This window comes from Pleurodeles waltl, chromosome 3_1 (genome assembly GCF_031143425.1).
Source record: "Pleurodeles waltl isolate 20211129_DDA chromosome 3_1, aPleWal1.hap1.20221129, whole genome shotgun sequence".
NCBI lineage: Eukaryota > Metazoa > Chordata > Amphibia > Caudata > Salamandridae > Pleurodeles > Pleurodeles waltl.
This window is the reverse complement of record NC_090440.1, coordinates 1,598,203,791-1,598,222,965: the sequence shown is the minus strand read 5'-3', so window position 1 is coordinate 1,598,222,965 and position 19,175 is coordinate 1,598,203,791. Positions and strand designations below refer to the sequence as shown.

At 46.7% G+C, this 19,175-nt stretch overlaps 1 protein-coding gene across 4 annotated transcripts in view; it reads left to right on the top strand.

Moving 5' to 3' along the window:
• The window catches only part of MBD5 (methyl-CpG binding domain protein 5), a 368,139-nt gene that overhangs the window by 143,216 nt on the left and 205,748 nt on the right, over positions 1-19,175 (top strand). The gene's annotated exons all lie outside the window — the stretch shown is intronic.

The following is a 19,175-nucleotide window of genomic DNA, read 5'->3' as shown; positions in this document are numbered from 1 at the left end:
CATTATGTACATACATACTCACTCCATTGCATGGGCACTTTTACTATATACACAACTCCTACTTCCCCCTCTGCGGGGAAAACAATCTAAGATGGAGTCGACGCCCATGTGCAATGGAGCCGAAAGGGAGGAGTCCCTCGTTCTCGTGACTCGAAAAGACTTCTTCGAAGAAAAACAACTTGTAACACTCCGAGACGAACACTAGATGGCAGGATAATGCACAGCGTGTGAATCTGCAGCGCCTCATGCCACAAACAGATGTACACTGGGTAAGTGACATTTTCCATATAATATATATATATATATATCTATATAGGTATGTACTCACTGAAAAAATGGGTTGAAGGGACTGTATGGTTAGGTGAAAATGTCAATGAAAAGGTACTATTTTAAACAAACATAACCATTGAAATTCACCAAATACTGGAAAACAAAACTGTTTTAGACCAGGAGAGTGGTATTTCTATGGCCCGACTCCCAGGACATATTGTTTGAAGTCAGGGACAACAAGTTTTTACAGCGTGAGTATTTTCTGGATTCACATGCTGTGCCTTATTCTGCAATTTAGTGGTTGGGTCCGGAATTTCTACTACTTCACCAAAAACACAATTTTTGTCCAACTTCCTCTACTATCCTTGTTTGTTGGTGGGTGTTGATGGAACCTCCATTTGGAGTCTCCTTGTGACATCATCGTTCTTCCTCCAAATGTTCTCACCTTAGGTTGCCATCTTCAGATTTATTTTATCCACCATTTGGTCAGGCTGTTTTTGCAGAGGCGCGTCGAGCTCGTAGGGAAAAATAAAAGATTTGCTGGAAAACTTTTTAAACATTCTAAAATCCTCAGATCATCATGGATGTACAGCAGTTGGCAACAGAATTAAGAGCGAGTGCAAACATTTTAGCGAACTTCAGCGGAGGGAGGATAATGTCCAGATGGTTGGGGGGGGGGGGACACACATCATTCCAGTTCTGCAGGAATTGCCACCTCCAATACGCTCAGAAGGATAAGCATCCAGTGTGTAATCTCTGTCTTCCACTCGACCAATGGAGTGAAAATTGTAACGCCAGCTCCATATTTACACCAAAGATGCTGAAGGTGAGAGTGAAACAAAGAATGGCTCATCACTTAATTCAAGGCCGAAAATACACACCATCCCTTAAAGATCTGGGACATTCCAGTGCAGACGAGGAAAATATTGCAGAGGGAGCAGAAGGTGAAATCTCGGAGGGTGATAGGAAGATCATAGAATTTGAGGAAGAGCTGCTAAAGAACAGAAAGGAGCTAAGAGGGGCATGGACTGGCCACGATCGAAGATGGCCGCATAGCGAGGGTGCTCCGCTCGGCGGCGGGCCTTGGACCGGGTGGGGAGGCGCTCCGGATGCAATGCGCCCCCTCAAATAGTCACCGGGGATACACAGAGAGCCGCTGAAACTGGGGGGCCCCTCGGCAGAGAGAGGGAGTGCCCTGATCCCCTCCACCCATACCGTGTGACCACGGAGGCCTGCGACCCGGCGCCAGGCCGCAGCCTCTCGCACATTCCCAACCTGGCGTGGCACAGCAGCACGGAGTAAGCGGCTCAGGACGAGCCTTTGAAAGGTACGCGCTGCTAGGGAACCCAGCCGGGGGAGCGCCCCGATGCCTGTGAGCCCCCCCCCCCGACATCTCAGCGCCCTCCCCCTCTCGCCCCAGACAGAGCCTCTCCGGGAGACACACGTGTCCGGGGGTCGAGACCACAGCGTGGCACAAAAGATATAGCTGTTGGCGGATTTCACCATACAGGGGACGGCTGTAAGATTGGAGCCACAAAGGGTAGTGACGACCTGAGGCGCTGTCAGGGTCCGCGCCTCTCCCCCTCCCTATGATGGGGGGCCGCACCTCTGAATGCTGGAGGGGACGAGAGGGCACCCTGGATGACTTCAGGTGGTGGACGCGCCCCGAAAGAGGACCCTCTGACACACACGGTCAGACCCTGGGGCCTTATTACCTATCCTAGCACCTTCATGTTAGATGCTGCTGCGCAGAGAGAGAGCCCAGGGTGCAATTTGGCAGCACTGCACACCTCCCTACTCTGCGGGGAGGCAGAGTGCCATGCTACAGTGATTCTACCCCTTCCCCTGACTCCGGTCTTTTGGCAGAGTGCGATTGTTGGACCACGGCGGCTAATAAGAGATCCCAACTGGACAGTTCAACGTCCTCCCGGAGCCTCGGACCACAGCCATGGGAGCTGAGAACCCTCTCTGCCCCCCTCTTAACACACTCTTTGATGCCAGGGGCAGGTCGACGAACAAGCACTCAGGCAAACCAGCGAGACAACTGCTCTTCTCTGAAGCCCTACAGCTTTCCTGGACTTCACCTCCCGTATCTAAAGTGCACCTGCCTGTGCAGCCCTGTACCATGACAGACCACAAGCAGAAAACAACCATGCACCTCATCCTGCAGGAGATCTCGGCGGTGGGCCGCAGATTGGAAGGGATGGACAGAATGATGGCCTCCCTGACGGAGGAAACAGTTGATGCGCCTGGACATTGCAGGCTTCAAATCACAGGTGACAAATCTAGAGCAATGTGTGATGACAGTGGAGGCACAGGCCGCCTTCGCCCCAGACAGAGTCCAAGAGCTCCTGAATCTCCGCAGTAAGCTCATTGACCTGGAGGACAGAAGCCGCAGGGACAGTGTCCGCTTTCTTGGATTCCCGGAACACATAGAAGGAACAGACGTCCAGTCCTTCGTGAAGGTGACCTTGCCCAAGCTCATTGGCCTTACGTTCCACCTGGAGTTTGAAAGAGCGCACAGACTTGGTCCCAAACATCGAAAGGGAGCCAACCACCCCTGACCAATCATAACCTGCCTCTTGCGGCACACACAGTCTCAGCAAGTCCTGCAGATGGCCTGCATGCATGGCCCATTCCGGATGAACGGGATGACTGCTGACTTATCAAAAGAAACCAGTGAGCATAGGAAAGCATTCTTGGCCCTCCGACCCCGTTTACACCAGTTGGAGGTCAAATTTGGTCTATTCGAACCAGTGAGGATGTGGATCACCAAAACAATGGGTCCAAGGACTTCTGTGATCCAGAGGACCTGCGCCTTTTTCTCGACCGCTTACAGACCCGTCCCATGGATACTGCCACGCCGCTCCATCCTCAGAGTTTGTCTATGGCGACAAGTCATCACAGGAATCTGCCTCCGAGAGACCAGAACGATACGCCTCAGACTTTCCAACCCGGGGAAGACGACTAGAGAGGCTCTCGAAGAACTATGACGACAGAGGGCAGGTGCTACACGTAGTGGCAATGCACACAAAAGTGGCAGACAGAGACAAGTCTCGTCCCCCCCCCAAACCCTCCACAGCTTCCACCTGAAGACTGAAACAAATGGTGCGAGACAAAAACACCGCTGGAGGCACTGGTACCCTGTGTGTGGTATAATGCACTCCCCACTGCACCAACGGAGAGATGAGTAATGTTGGTACTTATATATTCTGCCTCTCTTGTTCCATGGTCACTATATACTCTCACAGGGTTGCAGGAAACGGCAAGCGAACAACCCTGTGGGTTTCCACGATTTGCCTGAACTTTGAACTCAGAAAGTTACTGTGAGCTGCTGTTGTTTGTTTGATGTTTTTTCAAGCACTACTGTTATACTATGCGAGCGGCAGAGAGCCTTTTTTCTTTCTTTCTCGTTCTCCCCTGTTTCCTCCCTCCCCTCCTCCGCCACCGCACACTCCCCCCTCATCATGTCAACGACCCGACACTCACACAGCCGTAACATTGCCGACCTGGGCTCTGCTACCACTGCAGGGTATTGAGACCTCCGCCTAGCCCTTGGAACCTGCTGAGCCCATAGGAGAGGGAATCCCGGCTGCTGGGTCGTCAAGATGCACTCCACTCCCCACCCCCCCTTATCATCATCATCTTACCTTCTTCATCATGCTATCCCACCGCCACTGCTTTCGCACGCTCCATTTGACCTGCTACCATACGCTACACATGCAATAACAGCGTTCTAGCCCTTACTGTGAGCTATTACTGATATGCCGCTGACTAGAGGGGTCGACAACCGACCTATCTGAGACATCATATGTGTCGGCCCACTGACCGAGGCCAGGGACTCCGTGGTCTTAGATTTAGACCTGCAGACTACAGTTACCGATGAGCGGGGCTATCGTGCTCTGTCCCCTCCCCTTTTTCATTTCTTTTCCTTGATTTTCCCCCCCCCCCCTGCCGGTTTGGGATTTGTACAGCTACCTTCCTGTTTTCTGCATTCGTCCCTAGCACCTCTGTTCTCCCCCCACCCACTCCTTTCCCCTTCTTCTCTTCCCCGCCCTCCCCACCTACTTTCCTACTTATCTCTCCCTTGGTATTTCTTTTTGTATTCCCCCCCCCCCCCCCACCTCCACCTCGTGATCTCCCCTCCTCTGCCTCACCTCCCCCCCCCCCCCCCCCCCACCGTCTCACCTCCTACCCAGGTCCACCCTTTAACAGTTACTAACACCCTATTGTCCTCCCCCTCCAACCCTCTCCCCCCGTTCCACACTCCCTGTACCCAGTCCCTTTCGATTGCTCTCGTATTGACCCCCACCCTTCCTCACATACATCCACCGTCATGCACCATCACCCACCGCTGTCCATCTCCACCTCCATTACCTTCCCTCCCATGGCTGGACCCCGCCTACCCCATTGCAGATTCTATCCTGGATTGTCAACGGCCTGACCCACTTCATAAAGCACGAGAAATACTCTCATACCATCACTCGAAACGGGCAGACATAGCTCTGTTACAAGAGACACACCTTGACGGAGCAGATTCCGCTAAGCTGCACTGTGATTGATTAGGAACAGCGTTATTCAGCTGTAGCCCCACTCCCTGAGACCCGGACGGCGGCATCCCAAGGAAATGTGGCGTCGCAATACTTTTGCAGAAGAGCATACCTTTCACTGTCACTAAAACGTGGGTGGATGCGGAAGGCCGCTACGTGTTCCCCAAACTAAGGCTCCATAACTCCTCAATATGCGTGGGTTCCGTCTATGCTCCTACGGGCAAAAAACGCCTGTTCTTTCTACAAATCAGCCTCTTCTTGTCAAAAATGGGAGCTGCCCGATACGCCATAGGGGGCGACTGGAACCTGGCCAGGGACACGGTACTAGACAGGAATGGCCTCCTAGATGCTGCCAATAATGTAGACAGAGCCCTCCAGTCTGACGTAATGCAGGATAATGGTTTGGTCGATCACAGGAGATTAACACACCTGACCGACAGAGAATATACCTTTCTATCACCGGTGCATGGCACACAATCCCGACTAGACTATTTTCTCATCTCCCACAGCTTAGTGGTGCACGTCTCGGACACTAAGATATTTTTTTGTTCTTGCTGGCTATGGAGCCGCTTGCGGCTGTTATCCTCGACTCTCCCTCGATACGGGGTCTAACCCTACCGGACGGGACCTCCAAAATCTATCTCTATGCTGACGACATACTCCTCACCGTAACCGATCTCAAGTGTTCCCTGCCTGCTCTGCTGGGGTTCATTGTTGACTTTGCACCTATATCCGGCTATCGAGTAAACGGGGTGAAAAGCAAGGCCCTCCCCCTCTCGCAATTGACAACAAACGCTAATATCCATGGTTTTCCATTTCGATGGACTCCAAAGCACCTTAAATACCTGGTAACACTGGTCAACCGAGGCCTGGACCATATGGTGACAGACAACCTTACCCCTCTCATTACGCCAATGAGGCTGGACTTTGATAAGTGGACCCATCTGGGCCTTTCCATGTGGGGCAGGGTACGAGCGGTGAGAATGGTCACGGTTCCACGTTTCACCTACGTTTTAGGCCTCCTACCCCTCCAAGTGCCTCTTTCCATGTTACAATCCATAGACGCAGCAATGAGAACCTTTGTGTGGGGCTCTATGCACCCACACCTCGCACCAGCTAAACTTATGACGCGCCGCTCCCACGGGGGAATGGGACTCCCCTTGGTAGAACATTATGCCCATGGCTTTGCATCTGTCACAATTGTCCAGTCTGCTGTCTTGACCGGTAGATTTGCCCATGTGGAGGCCGCGGTGGACTTTACTGCGCTATCTCCTCCTAAACCCACCCCCCTCCCCCCAACGCTATGAATCCGATCTTGAAGGCGACACATGCAGCGTGGAGGAGGGCTCACCACCTACTTGGAGTTCACCCTTTCCTACACGCCCAGCCCCCCGTAGAACAATGATAGCTTGCGTATAGGAGGAAGGGTTTTTATTTGGCTGCAATGAAGGGACGCTGGCCCCGTCCATCTGGCCCAGATACTACAGGATGGAGCGATCAAATCCTTCGCAACATTACAGGAGGACTTTAATCTCCACCCACGGCAGGAATGGCGCTACTTGCAACTCAAGCACTGCTTGCAGCACAATACCGACATCATCCGCTGTGGACTTCAGCCTTCGCCCGTGGTGATCTGTCTTCAGACGTGGGGGAAGCACAAAGGTGTTATGGCGGGCCTTTATGAGGTCATCATGCATCATAAATACTCACACCCCCTCCTGGAAAACCTACTCCTGCAATGGCAAACCCATCTGCAGCGGACCTTTGAAGCAGAAGGCTGGATAGACCTACTGAAAGCACTCGACAAGGGCACCCGTGAAGCTCGCTTAAAATTCTGCCTCTACAAGATCATCCATGACTGGTACTGGACTCCGGTGAGGTTACATAGAGCAGTACTCCTCCTGCACGCGACATGCTGTCGCTGTCTGGCAGCACACTGCAATTTACTCCACATTCTTATAGGATGTCCATCGATTCAGCCCCTGTGGGAGGCTGTAGGACTCACTCTGTCTACATCAATGCCGCTCCCAACACCGTTGCCGCCCTCTCTTGTCAAACTGCACGATATGGATATCCTCCCAGCCTTATCACGGCCACTCCTGAGACTGCTGCACATGGCGCTAGCCACTGCGAAAATTTGTATCCTCTGTCACTGGAGATCGGTGGACCCTCCCACTCCGGATGAGTGGATACCGACAATGACTTGTATAGCCGCACATGAGAGAATCATCTATAACCATCAAGATCAGGCTGCCCTGTTTCATCAGGTGTGGGCTTCTTTTCTTACAGACCCTCCACCGCCTCTGGCCCATTGCTAACCTCTTCTGCTACTTGTCCTCCCCGTCCTTTTGCTGGTCACCCCATAACGGCACCCCTCCCATCTCCACCCCCCTCTTTCTCTCTCCTCCGTTTCCCTACTGCTACCCCCTTTCAGCTTTTCTGTTCATTAGTTATCACTGCCCTTAAGAGTGCACAGGACTACGATTGACGGTGCTTAGTCCATCCTGTCACCCATAAACTACAGTCTGTACGTTCTTCAAATTAATACAGGGACTCTGTCCTCCCTTCTTCTTTGTTCTGCACCCATTTTGCATTGTTGCTAGTAAAATAATTACAACACAAAAATAAAAAGAGCTAAGAGAGCTGACCACCTCCTTTAAGGAACTTCAAGAATTCAGACTTACGGGCACAAAAGGGAGCCTTGCGTCAAAATGCTTGCCTTCTGAAGTCACATCCCATGAAAAGGAGTCACACAAGGCCTTCAGGGGGTTTCCAGTGGAGATAAAACTCTGAAAAAACATACCTCGACAAAAGGCGGAAACGCAAAGGATGCGTCGTCATCGAAAAGCTTTGAACCTCAGAGGGTTTGCTGAAGCAGTAATTCGAACTATCTGCGAAGGAGTTTTCCATATCAAAGAGGAAACATTCCACTAGCAGTCCAGAAGACAGAGCCCTCAAATTTGAAAATAAAAGGTAGTGGCTTGAGGCCGAAATGGGCTGATACAGGAGAAAAAGAAATTCAACGAAAGTCTAAGAGGTTTCTGAATTCCACAAACAGGTTAGAGGCTGACAGAAATCGAGGAGGTTCGCCCCTTAACCCCCTCTGCTCCCACCCCCTAACTCACACCAGAGCCTCAAGAAGAAGAGCAGGAACTCTCGTATGAGGAAGAGGAGGAACAGGCAACGTATCAACCTTCAGAGAAAGGTGAATATGTGGAAAAGCAGTGGGAAGATTTAAGGGGAGATTCACCGGAGAGGGAATTAGAAAATTATCTATCCACAACCTCTCTCCCTGATGATATTGGCATTCCTAACATGGTCATTAAAAATGCAGCATAAAAATCTCATTTACAGCTGGAGAAGGATAAACCCCAGTCATGTTTCCATTTAGAGACCTTGCTACCAAGCCAGGCAAGAAACCAGTATCTGCCCATGCTACCAAGTATTCTCGATCAAGGCAAAGAAGCCTTTAAGGAACCAGCCACCTGCAGAGCAGTCATGTCCAGGCCAGAGAAAAAAAAATAAAAGTTTGCTTCTAAAGACCCAGCGTATATCTTGGGTACTGCTCCAGCTGATCCTATTATCACATCTACGGCAAGAAAGAAGGTGGAGATCCATCGACATTGGGGCCATCCCAGATAAAGAAAGTAAAAGGATGGAACTTATGGTGCTTGGGATCGAGAGGACCGCGCCAAACCAATGGCACATTGCTTGCTAATTCTACCGCTTTGCTTAACAGACTCACAAATTAGCATTAGGAGTAGATAGTGGAACTGATGAAGCATCTCCCAGAACAGTACAAAAAGAGGGCTGCTCATCTGTCAGCGTGGAAAAAACATAGCAAGCACTTGCTTGAAATCTGTATTGGATGCGACGGACACATCTAGTCACCAGTTGATGATGGGAGTCACTTTAAAACATAATTCATGGCTAAGATTTTCTGGATTCAAGCCAGATGTTCAAGCAAACATAGTAAATACCCCTTTTAACAGGCAACAATGGTTCGGGAACACAGTTGATGAAAGTCTCAACCTGCTAAAAAAAAGGACAATGAAATAATTATCTCCAAGGGTGCATTGTAGTTTTGGTGAGGAATCAGAAGGGGGTCTTTTACACCAAGAAGACCAGCCTCTAGAGGCAAATTTCAGGCGGAAAGCTCTCATCAGGGCTTCCACAGTGGTACTCAGACCTCTGCATCACAACAATGTTGGCAGTACCAACAGCAGGGAAGGAATTCCTTTTGAGGAAGAGCCACAGGTAGAGGACTATCGGCTGGAGGAGGTACAACGCCCACTAATAAATGACTTCATTGCATCAAAATCAGCGTTCAAAAGTCCATCAGTGATGGGAAACAGCAAAGAAGCAGAATAACTTCACAGCACACCAGTAGGTGGGAGATTACAGAACTTTCTCCAGGAGTGGAGGAAAATAACATCAGGCACATGGATACTAAACTCAGTACAAAGCGGGTTTTGCATATAACTAGACAAATTCCCTCCAACAAGAGGGCCAAAGAAAAAGAGCCATTCCAACGAAGAAATAGATCAACTTCTCAAGGAAGTCAAAAAACTGTTAAACAAGCAATAAAACAGGTCCCAAATCAAGAAATCAACAAAGGAAATTACTCAACGTATGTTCTAATTCCAAAGGTAGACAGATCCTTGCGTCCAAATCTTTACATCAGGTTCATCAGCAGGTTTATGGAAACACTCAAGTTCAAAATGACAACTTTACAGGAAGTTATTCCTCAATCGCTAAAAGGAGATTGTATGGCAACAATGGACGTGAATGCTGTTTATTTGCACATACCAGTGAATGCAAAGTACAAACAATATGTGAGGTTTGTGGTAAACCGAAAACATTACCAATTCAAAGGACTAGCCTTCAGAATAAATTCGGCTCCAAGAGTATTCACAAAATGCCTAGCGGCAGTGGTAGCACAACTTAGAAACATGGGTATTTATGTATACATATACCCCGACGATTGGTTAGTAAGGGCCCGCTCTTATCAGGAATGCAAGAAGGACATTCTAACAGTGATCAAGACATTGTACACTCTAGGCTTCTCGTTAAACATAGAGATATAATCTTCAGAACAGGAGAAGGTTTTCTTGGAGCAAGATTGAATTTGATTCAGGGAAAAGCGTTCCCGAGCGAGAAGAGGATGCAGTCTCTTCTGGAGTAGGTAGTCCATTATCAGATGGGGTAAGCTCTACAGCGAGGCCTGTGGGGAGATTATTGGGAAAGATGGCATCATGCATTGCCTTGATCCAATATATGAACCTTCTTATGAGACCAATCCAGGAGTGGTTTCAAAATCCATGGTCGCAAGCAACAGAGAATTGGTAAGATCTAGTGATGTCACGCAGAAAGGTGCAGGAGAAAATTGCATGGTTCAACAGAGAAAACATTACACATGAAAGACCATTTCAGCAACCAACTCTATCAGTGATAATAACACATCACATATAGGATGGTAAGCTCATATGGGCCCTCTGAAGATACCAGAAATCTGGAGGGAGCAAGATGCAGTACTACACATCAACCTCTTGAAATTGAAGACTGTATTGACAAACATTGAAAACTTTCCAGAAGCACATACAGATAAAGACCATATTAATTCTGCCAGAGAGCACAACAATGTTTTACATCAACAAACAAGTAGGAACTCATCTCTACCCCGCTCTAGACTAGCTCAGCAACTTGGGAAATGGGCAGTTCAGAGGAATATGGTGATTCAGGCAATACATCTGCCAGCTAAGTCAATTGCGAGGCAGACAAACTGAGCAGACAGGCCTCATGCTCCCACAAATGGGAGCTCAATCAGAAAGTGATGCAGAATATTTTCAAAATGTGGGACACACTAACAATAGATCTGTTTGCAACTCCTTGGAATGCAAAATTCCAAAGCTTTGCCTCCAGGCAGCCACACCCTCCGTCTCGGGGGAATGGCCTTTCAATAAACTGGTCAGGGAAATGTGAATACACTTTTCTCCCAGTTCCACTGCTACACAGGGTCATCAGCAAATACAAAATGAGTCACATGACCTTGATTTTATTGCTCCACAATGAGCAAAACAAAAGTGGTACCCAGAAATTGTACAGTTAGCCCATTGAACATTTCTGACACTACCGAAGCAACAGGATCTGCTGTCAATAAAAAACAGGAAAGTGCTGCACCCAGAACCCACATATTTCAAACTAACGTGATGGCTCCTTAAGACTTACAATTCAGACACATTAAGTTCCCCGAAAATACAATGGCAGTATTAGGAGAAAATGGGAAACCAATAACTAGAAAATGTTATATGGCAAAAAGGAAAGAAGGTCTAACATATGCATCCATAAAGGTTCATCGGGCTGCAATTGTGGCCTATTCAAGAGGTCAAATGGGAAGACATTTCTTCACATCTCCAGTGTTGAAAAGATTAAAAGATTCTTAGATGGTGCAAAAAGAAGTGCACCACCAAGAAGGATACCAGCACCCACATGGAACCTAAATTTAGTTCTTATGCAACTCTTGAAGAAACCCTTTGAACCACTAAACAATGCTACTTTACAAATGCTAACCTTAAAACTGCTTTCTTAATACCTATTACTTCCCAATGCAGGGTTGGTGAGCTACATGCACTCAGAATTCAAGAACCCTATTTTTAAATCAACAAGGACAGAATTGTCATGAGAACAGTTCCACAATTTATACTAAAGGTGGTTTCGCAGTTTCACATTAACTAATCTATTCAAACTAAATTTTTAATTTTAGAATCCAAAGAGGCATGCTGAAAGAAGATTACACACATTGAATGCAAGAAGCTCCATTATGTTTTACATTGAAAGGACAAGCCCTTTCAGGAATACTCTGAAATTGTTTGTATCGCTTTGAAAGAGCTTCTTGGGAAATCCAGTTACATAGATCGCTGTAGCAAGATGGATTGCACAAATAATTCAGTTATGTTGCACCAATGCGGGTGAAGCATTAACCATGGCACCAGGAGCACACTCAGCACGGAAAAAAGGGTACAACTATTGCTTTTATGTCCAGTACTCCATTTCAAGAAATCTTTGTGGCAGCAACTTATTCATTAGTGCACACATTTATGAACCATTATTGTGTTGACATTCAGATGAACAAGGAAGCTCAAGTGGGGAAGAAAGCGCAAAAGCATTATTAGTCAATGCCCATCTTCAACTCAGCCATCTCAGAAGTTAAAACCGCTTTAAAATCAACGCACATCATGTGACTCCAGAAACGATTCATGCTGAAATACAGAGTTTCTTACCTGTAGGTGTAGTCTTGCACCTTGAAGATTTTTCATGGATTCATAAGCGGCCCATTCACCTCCACCCAGAAGAGGGGCGGGGCCAAAAGAAGAATCTGAAGATGGCGACCTGAAGTGAGAACATCTGGAGGGAGTACGACAATATCAGAAGGAAGCACCAAATGGAGGTTCCGTCAACGCCTGCCAACAAACAAAGGTAAAAAGAAAATGGACAAACCTTTTGTTTTTGGGGAAGTAGTAGAACTTCTGGACCCAACCACTAGATGGCGGAATAATACACTGCACGTGAATCCAGAAAATTATTCAAGCTGCACAACTACACCTACAGGTAAGAAGCGGTTATTTTTTCCTTGGGACATGTAGCCCCAACCCCCTGCAGCACAAACCCTTTGGCTGCCAGTTTACGGTATCAAATTATTTAGCAGGGAAAGGGAGTTATCTGCAGTTCAAGTTATATGTGTGTCCATATGTAAATGCTTTTTGTACTTGTATTAGGGAGCTATCATATGCTGCCGACATCAAAAGTAAGTTGCAGTTGCTATACCCTGTACTTCTTGGTGCCAAAGGAGGACTGAGGCTTTTGTCCTATTCTAGGTCTGCGCATTCTCAACCTCTTCCTAAAAAAGGAGAAACTTGGGATTCTCATGATCGCACAAGTGATGCCAACTTAACTGAGAGTGTGCTGGGATCCACCTAGCCAGACCCCAGCACCAGTGTTCTTCCCCAAAAACGATACCATTGTTCCCACAATTCGCACACCCCTGGCACACAGTTAAGTCCTTTGTAAAATGCACCCATGGTACCAAGGGCCCTGTGGCCAGGGAAGATTCCCAAGGGCTGCAGCATGCATTATGCCACCCTGGGGGAACCCCCTCACCAAGTACATGCACACTGCCATTGCAGCTTGTGTGAGCTGGTGGGGAGAAAAAGACAAAGTCGACATGGCACCCCCTCCCAGGGTGCCATGTGCACAAAACACTGCCAGTGGCATAGGGAAGACACCCCCCTAGAAGGCCTTACAGCCCTAAGGCAGGGTGCACTGTACCACAGGTGAGGGCATAGCTGCAAGAGCAATATGCCCCTACAGTGTCTAAGACCATTCTTAGACATTGTAAGTGCAGTGTAGCCATATTGAGTATATGGTCTGGGAGTTTGTCATTACGGACTCCACAGCTCCATAATGGCTTCACTGAATACTGGGAAGTTTAGGATCAAGCTTCTCAGCACAATAAACCCACACTGATGCCAGTGTTGGATTAATTGAAAAATGCACCCAGGGGGCATCTTGGAGATGACCCCTGTATTTTAACCAATCCTTTAGTGCAGGACTGCCTGGTCTGTGCCAGCTTACCACTAAGAGATGAGTTTCTGACCACATGGGGTGAGAGCCTTTGTGCTCTTGGTGGCTAGAAACTGGTGGCTAGAACTGGGTGGATGTGCTTCACACCTCCCCATTGCAGGGACTGTAACACCTGGTGGTGAGTCTCAAAGGCTCAGGACTCTTGTAACAGTTCCCCAGGGCACTCCAGCTAGTGAATATGCCCGCACCTTGGACAAAGCTCCTATTTTGGCAGCAAGTTTGATGGGAAACGTAGGAAAAACAAGGAGAAGTGACCACCTCAGCTGCAGCCACCCCTAAGGTGTCCAGATCTGAGGTGACCCCCTCCTTGCAAAACCCTCCATCTTAGTTTTGAAGGCAGGAACCAATAGGATTAGGTCTGTGTCCCCCTCATCAAAGGGAGTGGAAACAAGGGCTTAGCCACCCTCAGCGACAGTAGCCATTGGTTACTGGCCCCTGCAACGCCCCTAAATCCAGGATTTAAGAGCTCCTTTGAACCTAGCTCGTCATATTCCTGGTGACCTCACAAGAAGAAAGAAGGACTGCTAAACTGAAACCCCTGCAGAGAAGGCTGAAGACTCAAACTGACTTGGCCCCGGGCCTACCGGCCTGTCTCCCGTTTTAAAAAGCCCTGAAAAAAGAAGGTGACACATCCTGCAGGACCAGCGACCTCTGAAAAGCCTCCAGAGAACTGCCTGCACCCATGAGGACCAAGAATTTCCATGGACAGCGGCCCTGTCCTAGAAGAAACTCCATCCAAGGACTCCAGAGCCACCCCAGATCTGCGAGTCCTGTCCACTCTGCACCCGACACCAGCGGCCTGTGTCCAGGTGGCCCAACTGGCTAGAGTTGGTCCCCAGGCGATTCTGAGCAAACGCCCACCCTGGTTTGACCCCTCCTGCCCGCAACAGAACCGGATGAAGATTCCCAATGCCAAAAGGTACCCCTGCACCTGCAGTCCCCTGGCCTTGGAGAATCTAACCTTCAGTGCAGCAACATCAAGCAGGCGGCCCCACTCCTTGACCCAGCCACTGGTTTCCCGGAATCGACCCCCTGGACTTCACCTGCAGCATCCTTTTGGCCCCTGATGTCCCCCTTTAGGAAAGCATTGGGAGCCCAGCGCTGTGTTTTGTACCTTCTGCCCGTCTGTCCTGCGCCACTGAGGGTGTGTGTTAGGTGCTGACCTGGGTCGCCTTGCCTCAGTATTCAGTGTTCGCACATTTAACTGCAGCAGCCGCGTGTTTAGGAGGATAGCTTTGGACACCAGCACGTTTTTATTTACAAATTAAGCACTGCCCTGGACTCTGTATATACTATGTAAAAATGAGATAGTGTTCACAGTCAGCTTCTTACAGTGGGGCATTAGCACTTTCAGTTTGCCAAACTCCCCTTTGGCCTTACCAGTGCCTCTCAGGTGTTCACTCAGGTAATGGCTGTGGTTGCAGCGCACCAACTGGAGGTCAGATGTTCCATTCTTCCCCTACCTTGACAATTGGCTATGGTAGGCGGGCTTGCCACGGGCAGTTGCCTCCCACCTCCAGACTACGGCGATCCTTCTCCACTCACTGGAGTTCACTAATAACGTTTCAAAGTCACACCCTCTCCCTCTCAGATGCTCCTTTTCATTGGAGCTGGTGTGGACACAGTGCACTTTCGCGCCTATCCTCCCAAGCGGTGAGTCCAGGATATTCAGGCTATGACACCGATGTTTCAGCCTCTATCCTGGATTTTGGTGAGATTGATCCTGGGTCTTATGGCCTCCCGCATCCTGCTTGTAACAGATGCCCTTTGACATATGCAGGCTCTGCATTGAGACCTGAAGTCTCAGTGAGCGCAATATCAGGGGAATCTCCCCAACTAGGTCCAGATCTTAGAGGGAATTGCGAAAGACCTGTAGTGGTGGCTGACTAACCAAAATGATGTCAGTGGCCGACCCCTCTCCTTTTCCCAACCAGAGCAGACTTTAGTGGCAGATGCGTCACTCCTGGGCTGGAGCAGCCATCTGGGAAAGGTGGAGCTCAGAGGACTCTGGTCTCTGGCGGAATCTGCGCTTCACATCAATATGTTGGTGCTTTGGAAGTTCAGGTTAGCATTGCAAGGCTTTCTTCTTAAATCAGGGGAAGGCTGGTACAAGTGTTCACAGACAACACCACCTCCATGTTGTGTTGCAATAAACTGGGCAGGGTGGGGTCGTGGGCCCTCTGTCAAGAGGCTTTGCTTCCCTGGACATGGCCCGAACACCAGAGCTTATCCCTAGAGGTTCAACATCTGGCAGATTGTTTAAACGCCAGAGCAGACAAACTCAGCCATAGATGCCTAGCAGGTCACTAATTGCATCGCCATCTGGAGGTGGTTATTCAAAGATCAAATTGAAATCAACAGAAGCTGGATATCACTGCGGGTCCACACTTAAAATATCAATGCCAGCCTCAATTACAATACAGCTTATACTCCTTTTCTGGTGCTCCAGAGGGAAAGGTGACCACCTGACATCTTTTAGTGTGCCGAACCAACTCAGATAAACCAACAATAACCTTGGGCACACAAATTAAAGAAGTCCAATATATTTATATCACATGTCCATCTTAAATATGGTCTCCATTATTCCAGTTTCCAGTGCAATGTTATTCTCCTTTGTTTAATCCATTTAACATGTTAGCCACACATTAAGAATCTTTAGCTAACATGTGTTTTGTTGAGATAACTGTGTCATTCATGACTTTCTCAAGGCTAAAAATAAACAATCACTCCTTATATATAATCAACTCAAAATGACAAAATCCAGTATCATCACTTATACAACACACTGTGATAGATCCACATTCAAAATCTCAATCCAAGTTATAATCCAAGTGTAAACCATCAAAATTGTTCATATCCTTAATGTAAAGTTCATAACAAACATTATTTAATACCAAATTCACTTCACCCTTAGGTGACACATGCCAAATGCCCCTCCATCACCAAGTGTATTATTTAAACTGTAAAGTGAACTATAACCCATGTGTTAAGCCAGTATTGCGTACCTCAGTATTCACAAACATCCTAGTGGTATTAAAATTAAAGAAAAATAGGATTTCCAAAATTATCCAAGTGTATGATCTATCAAAAACGCCCTAACTGCATCCAAAATAAATCACTTGCTCACCCACCTATTCAGAACGGTTCTTTCAATGGTAAAATTGTGGCTTTATCCCAGTTCGCCTAAAAATGACAATAACATATCAATATTGCTAAATCATAGTTTCAGTACACTTAAAAATAATACCTCAGCCAATGCTAATAAAATAAAGTACAAATGTTATGTTGGTGTAACAGTAAAAGACTGTAGACTTAGCAGCCAATACTTATATTAACTGTATTAAAGTGAAGTCATCCGAGACCTCCTTGTGTAAACATACCCGTGGTATACCTTAATGTAACTAATAAAACTCACTGAGTGTACATAAAACAAAATATGGAGCACCATATAAAGTTACGTATGTACCATCTGAGAGTACTCCGTATCCTATCCACATGGATGTCGGCGTCTCATTCAGACTTTTTACTGCCTAGCTTAAATAACAGTTGTGATTTATGATGGTCTATATCAATGTGGCCGCCATCTTAAAGTTGACAAAGCCTCCTAATAAAGACATATATCATTTCCTACTTGTCAAGGACATTAAGTATTTTACAAAAAATATACTCGTGCACTACAAAAGTGTAAGTAAACTTGCGATGTGACAAATGATGATACAACATTTGGGTACTCCATTACTCTTATATGATGGCGTTCCATATGGGCGCCATCCTGTTTTCTAACCCTAATGACTGTGATCCTAGACTGCGTCATCCAGTCTCCACCAATACGGTCACTGTCTACATTTCTCATATACGACTGCATTTTCTTCAGGCACTATCTTGAAATTCCTAAAAATAACAAACGTATCCCATTTAAGCCAACGCGGCCATTTTAAAAATTGGCCTATCGCAAATACAGCACAAAGACTAAATTCATACCATAATCCTTAACGAGAAAATCAAGTACTGTCCACTGGACTACACACAATTCACTGATGTATTACTCAACTGGAGGTCTCAGCGAGACATGTCAATGATCATAAGCCTCTAAATAACGAAGTTAATAATATATATACAGATCAAAATGCTAAAGTAACATTAAAAATCCATTGCACAGTATCAATACTGATCAAAGTTGAAAAGTAATACTACAGAACTGTTTCATAATATTATTCAGTACTCCAGCTTAACCAAAAGCCTTCACGTAGACCCTCTCTAATGTCAATGTCAAGCTTATTAATAACTAAATTATGAGGCAATATAGTATCTGTTACATTACAATATAATACATTAGTATCCAAAAAATATTGCAACTTCTGATCTAAATTTAATCCCGTCTCCACAGCCTTTAATTTCCTAATACAAAAGGCTTCACATCGTTTAAGACGGAATTCTCTGTTACAACCCATGGTGGTCCCAGGCCACATGATCTATAACACAAAATCTAAATCTGCTCGTTTGACTCTGAGCTTCACATTCAGTTGCATGTAAGGCAATAGGGTACTTAGTTTCACCCCATTGCAAGGATCTAAAATCTTCACCTATCCTCTCTCTCAGCAGTCTAATATCTTTATCTCCCCAAGCGATCCCAAAAATTGAACTGCACCAGAGCTCCTAGGAGATGCAGTAATATTTGTGCCCAGCAGCTCAACTTCACCTTCCCCTGCCCCAAAGTATGGTGTGTTTAGATCAGTTTTTCTTTCTTGGATGATAAGTTAATTGATAGTACCATCGTTAGTGTGTATTCTCATCCATATTCTATTAATCCAGTCCTGGCCATCTACGGAATACTCATTACCAATTTCTGAAAACTGTTCTCCAATTTTACCATCTTTTATAAAAATAACATACTACCCTTACTGCCACGCTTGATTGTCGTATATGTTGTAGACAGCCTCTTTGTGCTTGAAACTGCAATTTAAATGCTGCCTTGGAAACTGCTATTGCTTGAATAATTTGAATAATACTGAGATACTTCTAAAAGTATGTTTGTTGAAAAAAATGAAAAAAAAGTTACACATTTCTTGCCAGAAAATACTTCAGTTAAGTTTGGTAAAACCGTTAATGGTAGCACAGTTTTGAACAATTGTTGCAGAAAATAACCTCTTAAGTTTTTCCCATTTTTTAGAGTTGTTTATTCAGGAACAAACCAAAAAAACATGTTAAGTGAACAGTAACAAAGTGAAGCCAAGCATTTAGGCCCCCAGAAACCTTTACCGCATGCTGATACACCTGATAAATGTCTCAGCAAAGCAGTGTTTCCTGAGCAAAGACTAATTACAAAAAGAGTACTTTCCCGAAATTCCTGCACATATGAGAGCTGTGCACGTTTCCACACTGCAATTCTTTTGTTGTCTGTGATTTGGATTGACACCACTCGCCAACAATTGACATTGTGGTATCCCTGTTCTTCTCCCCCTCGGTAAGAAGCCTCTCATATTCCGTTGCCAAAGAAGAGCTGGCATCCTTCTGTTTCTACAACACACTGACAAATAACTAAAAGACCCATATTTAACATCAACCAGGGAAGCCAGTAGATATTTTGTCTTACATCATTGCCATTTTCACTATCACTGACATTGTGATACCAGACGATTTCTCCCTGAGCCCATGAAACTCTGCACTGTAGGAGCACTGCATCAGATTCTGCCCTTTTTCTTAAAGGACAGTATG